We start from the raw sequence: 7,004 nt of genomic DNA, 5'->3' as shown, positions 1-7,004 counted from the left end.
ATAATTATTCTTTCCTCATAATCCAGACAAATGTTCATGCCAAGGTCCAAAAATGTCCCCAAGTCAGGCTTATAAAGGCCACAGGTGAAAAAGAAATAATCTAACATGAAAGTTAAATGTTTCAAACAGAAATGTGGTTATGCATGACTGTAATCCTAGAACTCTGCAATGTGAGGCAGGGGGATCTTGACTTTTAGTCCAGCTAGGCAATAAAGCCAGGTCTTGCCTTAGGAAGCTGAGGTTTCCTACTATCACTTGCCAAAGAATAACTACTTGCACTAGAAGCACCATCTGAGATTTCCATGGCACCCTGTCCATCTTCACATTCATTGCCTTTACTGGTTTCTTCTCTGTCACCATTTTCTAGTCAATCAACTACAGTTCATCTTCCTTGGCCCTATCTTCTGCACACAAATTGTTCCTGCCAACAGTGCCAATCCTATTGTTTCTCTGTATTTTAAACAGTGTCCTATCTTCATCTGATTGATCATTTTCACTGGATCTCCATGGTATACTTGTGAGCTCAATTACTAGATGTGGTTGTTTCTTTGGTCTTGGAGATAATTCAATATTTCAATAATTCAATATTTCAGATGTCCTGAAATCCCTCTCCAAACTTGAGCCATGCTTCAGAGAGGGAAGCAGCAGCTGTGCCCACTCTCCTAAGACTTGCTCTTCTGACCTGTGGTGGACTCTTGTGAAAAGGATGGGTACTCTATGTCCCACTTCCTTTTCCACTTGGATCTGCTGGTGCCATCACCAGAGACGTGGTATCAATCCATGATAATATACTTGTTTGGAGAGAATAAGACAAAAACCAATAAAGGAAGCACAAGGAAAGTATATGGTGTTCAGTGTGAAAATAGAAAATTCATAGTGAAGCAAAATTTATGCAGGTTAAACCTTCATTTTCAGAGGCCATGAAGGTCAAGCCATCATACTAGTTCTTCATGTCTGTGTGTAACATTTATCCTCATGCTCTTCTGTGGTCATGTAGATCATACTGACCACCAGGAGTCACTGGAAGTACAGGATACATTTGGTGCAGGGGTGGAGGGGTTCTCCTGGAGGCCTTTTTTGGCACTGACAGGCCAGTGATGAGGGCAAGAAAGAGACAGCAGTAGTTGCAGGGATTACTGCCAATTATTAGATATTAAATTATGTCTCCAGCCGGGCGCTGGTGGCTCATGCCTGTAATCCTAGCTACTCAGGAGGCTGAGATCTGAGGATCGTGGTTCAAAGCCAGCCCGGGCAGGAAAGACCGTGAGACTCCTATCTCCAATAAACCACCAGAAAACCGGAAGTGGCGCTGTAGCTCAAGTGGTAGAGTGCTAGCCTTGAGCTGAAGAGCTGAGGGACAGCGCCCAGGCCCAGAGTTCAAGCCCCACGACCGACCAAAAATAAATAAATAAATAAATAAATAAATAAATAAATAAATTATGTCTCTATTTAATGATGCGTCCCAGTTGAGCAGTTAATAAAGCATTAATTAATAATTACTCAATATCCTGTTCTTGTTTATTATATATGTACATATATACATATATTTACATATTTTATAGATTGAGGCAGATGTCTATATATAATTAAATTATGCATCATGTGTCACTACCTATTATTAGGTATTTAATTATGTCTCCATGTAATTTTTATTCTGGTAATGCTTAATAAAATATTAATAAAACTTAACACACTTCCTATAATTGTTGCATCTAATTTAATCTAGAATGATTCACTAATTCAACCCTTTATCATTTATTGTAGTGACAATTATTCCACCTATGACATTTATTACATTTATGACATCCTATAGCATATAGATTTGCATCCAAATTATACATCCTACCTGACACTGAGCACTTTCAAAGAAAAAGAAAACGTGTCATGCTCAGCTTCTCACTCCAAGATTATACTTTTGGCAGTGCTGGGATCTAAATTCAGGGCCTAGAAGTTCATGAATGAGTGATTGTAAGCACAGCAGCCAATTCAGCTCCTAGGCAATTCCCAGGCCCTGAAATCAAGCCCCATATGTTGACTCCATATTGTGCTTAGTGTATCTATTCACTAAATTTTTTCTTTTATGCATCTATTTGCCATTTATTTTATTGACTGTTATTACACATGGAATATTTATTACATCTATTACAGAGGATATAGATTTGCCTATGTATGAAACTTCACACCTGACATCCAAGAGTTTCACAGAAAAGGAAAACATGTGTCACCATGGGCTTCTTACTCCATGATTCAATTTTTGTGAGTGCTGGCATCTGAACTCACAACCTACAAGGCCCAATGCATGAATGGGTGAATGTCAGCACGCCAGCCTGGTGCATATTGAGCCCACAATTAGTTCCCAGCACCTGAGATCAAGCCCCAGGGTTTGACAAAATAAGAACAGATTGACATGCAGATGGTAGTACACAAATAAATATAGATCTTTATAGAGTGCCAGAGATGTCTATATAATATTCAGTTATATATGCTACATTACTACCAATTATTGGGTACTTATTATGCCTCCATGTAATTAATATTGTTTTCATCCTTAATGAATTATTAATTAAATCAACCACTGTCCCAAAATAATTGCATCCATGTAATTAATAGTATTCATTTAGTGTGCCAAAAATATTCATTAAACTCCATCGGCCTCCTAAAATCACTCTAATTTTATAGTAGTATCATTCAGGAACAACCAATTCAACCTTGACATTCATAAACTTCCATCGGTATTCCTATGAATAGGAACGAGACTCTTAGGGTCTCCTGCCATTGGTAAGGTCAGGACCGGACTTCCCACCCAGGGCCTATGTTGCCATGTTGGCCTATGGCTTCCCTGATAGTCTGCCAGCCTTCAGCAATGCTAGGTTACCAACACTTTTCAACTGTGTCATTCCGACCCAGGAAGGTCACCTTGCAAAGAAAACAAATGTAAAACTTTCAGCCATATGCAAGGTGCCAGGGTTTTTTTTTTTCTTGTGTTATTTTTTTTCCTGTCAGCCTTTGGGGCCCAGGAACCCAGGTTCAGCTGTGGGTCCAGTAGCTAGAGTGAAAGAAGCTGAGGCAGAGTTGTCGGACCTGAGTTCAAGCCTTGTGCTTGACAAAATAAAAATGCATACATACATACATACATACATATATGCATACATACATACATTAAAAATATATAAAATATTTTGAGGCTCCTTGGCTTGGAATTCAGGCCATTTTTTCTGCCAGGCCTGGGATTTGAACTCAGGGTCTGGGTAAATCTGCAGCATTGTGGGGAAGGGGAAGCTCACCATGCTGGAAGACAAGAAAGTCAGACCTGTCTCCAGGGCCGGAATTCAAGTCCTAGCACTCATATACATTTTAAATCCATGGTTTATATTTACATACACGTTTACTGCATATTGCAGCTAGTGTAGTTATTCATTTTATTCTGTTTTATTTATTTATTATGTATTTTAGTGAGTATGATTACACATATAACAGTTTTTACATCCTATTTTGTAGGACATAGATTTGCCTATGTATTGTACATCATTCCTGAGACCCAGGACTTTCACCGATAAGGAAAATAAGTGTGACAATTGGCTTCTTCCACCAGGATTAAGTTTTTGGCAGTTCTGTTATTTGAACTCCGGACCTAGAAGGCCCACTTCATGAATGAGTCAATGTTAGCACACCAGTCTGATGCAAGTGAAGCTGTCGGGCAACTTTGAGGACCTGAGATCAAGCCCTAGGGGTGGCCAATATATAAACACATAGATGTGTAGATTTCAGTGTGTGTGTGTATTTATGTATGTATATGCATCCATAAATGTATACAGAGACAGATAGACATTTATGTAGATTTTAGTGTATAACTCTATATAAAGTGATGTCTATATCTTACTTTTATATATTCTAATACTACCAACTATTTGGTCTAAAATTATGCCTCCATTAATTAATCACAGTACAAGACTTAATAAATATTAAATTATCAATGAGCTGTATTTATTGCAAAGAAACTTAAAGAATGACAAGCTAATTAGTAATTCAATTAGCACATTTCAAACATCCTATTAGTGTTCCTATATATAGGAACAAGTTTCCTAGGATCTTCAGCAGTGTGTAGGTGCCAGTCCCAGAATCCAACTCAGGGCCTAGATGTGTGAGTTGAGCTTCACTAATAGCCCACCAGCTTTCAGCCATGCAAGGTCACGTTCAATTTTCAAGCCAAGTCATTGAGACCCAGGATGGTCACAGTGCAAAGGAAACAAAGGTAAAACAGTTATGTAAAACTTCCTGGTTTTTTCCTCCTCCATTTGTGTTGGTTTGATTTTTTTTTTTTTTTTGCCAGTGCTGGGAGTTGAACTAGGATCCTAGGATCCCTGGATCATCTGTGGGTGTAAAAAGCTGCACCCCAGCCTAGAGTAATCATGGTTTAAGACACAATAAAATGCTTCCTTGAGCAAAAAGAGCACAGGGAAAATGTCTAGGTTCACAGTTCAAACCGCAGGACCTGCCACACAAAAAAAGAGCCAGTAACTCCATGTGTCTGTGTATCTATGCATGTATTTCTATTGGTGAACATCCAGATTCTCTATGAACAAAAGCACCCAGCTAGGAAATTTGCTTTGAATAGAATGATTTCATAGCACAGAGAGTGCTTTCAAGACATTGCATGTTCCGGGGCTCCCCTCACTGTTCCCAGTATAGCCTGAGTGTTTCTGTGCACCCCAGGCAGCTGGAGGAAGTCTGCTTCATTGTTGGAACAGGCAGACAAAAAGCCTCACTCCTGTACAGCGTTGTAGCAATTCATCTGGGGGCAATTGGTGAGGATGAATGTGGGTGGGCTCTGAAGTCCAGGAGAAAAAGGCCTCTTTGTACCCCAAGCTCTTTCTCTCCCCAGTGCTCTGTTTTGACAGGAAGCCTTCATTTGTGCCACCTCCCATGTCAGGCCTGGGTGATGTCTCCGAGCTCTTCAGCTCAAGCTCTACCACTTGAGCTACAGCACTCCTTCAGGCTTTCTGGTGGTTCACTGGAGATAACCATCTCAAGGAATTTCCTGCCCAGGCTGGTTTGGAATGTGATCCTCAGCTCTCTGCCTCCTGAGTAGCTAGGATGACAGGCACAAGTCAGCAGCGCTGGCTTCCACTTCAAGTTGCTAAGTGGTGAGTAGGAGATAATAGTCTCATGGGACCTTTTTTGTCCCGGATAGTTTTGAACCCAGACCCTCAGATCTCAGCTTCCTGAGTAGGCAGGATGACAGACCTCAACTACAGATGCCTAGGGTCCTTGGTTCCACGTGATAGGGCACTAGCCATGAGCCCAACAGGGAAGGGTCACAACCGAGAAAAATAAGCCAGGAGACAACTCATTAGAGTTCAATACATACATAATTTTGGCCCTGATATGGGGACATATTTGAGCTTCAACTTCCTTATGTGCACAATCATCTTATTTGTGGACCAGATGAAAGAATGCACCCCGTGAAAGACAGCACAAAACACCTCATGAAGGACTCATCACATAGCTGTATCCCACAAGCTGTCATTAGAATTAGGGTGTTTTCATCAGTATCACCATTCTTTCAGAAACATGTCACAAACTGCACAAAGTTCACATCTAATGGTTTAGAGGGGTGGTTTTTTTTGGGGGGGGAGTTAGCCATGGGTATTGCACTCTACTAGAGTTGGGGCTACTGTCCTAAGATCTTTAGCTCAAGGCTAGAGCTCTAAAACTTTGAGCCACAGCTCAGACTTTTGCAGACTTCCTGCCAGGGCTGGGTTTTAAACCCACCAGTGTCAGATCTCAGCCCCCAGGTATCTTAGATGACAGGGGTGAATGAGCCAGCAGCATCTGGTTCCATGGAGCTAGCTGGGTTGCAGTGGTTTACTTCTGGCTAAGTCAGGTTAGATGGCAGTTGTCAGTACCAGACTCCCAGCTTGCCCTGTGATGAGGTATTTGCAATCCTATCCTTATATCATTGTGCTCAGAACATTCTTTTTTTTTTTTTTTTTTGATGTCAGACAGCACGACTTCCGAATTTTTCTGTGCATGTGGTAGTGAGGAATAGAAACCAGGGCTTTGTATGTACTAGGAGAGCACTCTACACTGAGCCCCAGGAGTGACAAGTATATATACAAATAAATGTGTAGATTGGTAGATAGATAGATAGATAGACAGATAGATGTATATGTATAAAACAAGATAGATGTCTATATATTATGAAATTGCATATATGATAGTACTACAATTGGCAACTAAATTATTCCTTCCTTTTTTAAGTATCATGATTGAATACATAATAAAGTAGTAATTGAAAATTAGTTAATGTAGTATAATTGTGTATAATTTTATAATATGAAAATCATACACAAACTACTAATTTAATTGTTACTTTTATAACATTCCATTTTTATGTATGTATCATCAGAATGGGTTTCTTAGAACCTCCCACCATTCATTAGTGGTAGTCCTGGGATTTGACCTCCAGGCCTAAGTTGCCAGTTTTGGCTATGGCTTCCCTAATAGTCCACCAAACATCAGCAATGCAAGGTGCACTTTCTGGGCCTTGTCATTTAGACCCAGGATGGTCACAACACAAAGGAAAAAAAATAGTAAAACCACCTCCTTGAACTTCTCAGTTTTATCCTTCTCCTTATTTTTTTTTTTTTTTGCCAGCCCCAAGATTTGAACTCGGGTCCTAGGATCCCAGGGTCAGCTGTGGCAGAGGTGCCAAGACCTAAATACTTGGCCAAAAAATAAATAAATAATAAGGCCCTGGCTTGGAATTTGCACCATTTTTCTGACAGGTCTGGGATTTGAACTCAGGGTCTGGGTAATTCTGTGGCATTGTCCTTAAGACAAGAAATTCAGATCAGGTCCCAGGGCCTGAATTCAAGCCTCAGCACTGGAAAAAATAATATTCACATATGAGATCTATTTACATGCATGGGTTTACTGTGTATGACGTTTACTACCCTTATTTATTTAGTATTGTTACACATGTAACACATTTATTACATCAT

Source organism: Dipodomys spectabilis, unplaced genomic scaffold (genome assembly GCF_019054845.1).
Source record: "Dipodomys spectabilis isolate Male_0828 unplaced genomic scaffold, ASM1905484v1 ptg000742l, whole genome shotgun sequence".
Classification (NCBI taxonomy): Eukaryota; Metazoa; Chordata; class Mammalia; order Rodentia; family Heteromyidae; genus Dipodomys; species Dipodomys spectabilis.
Note: the sequence above shows the minus strand (reverse complement) of the source record.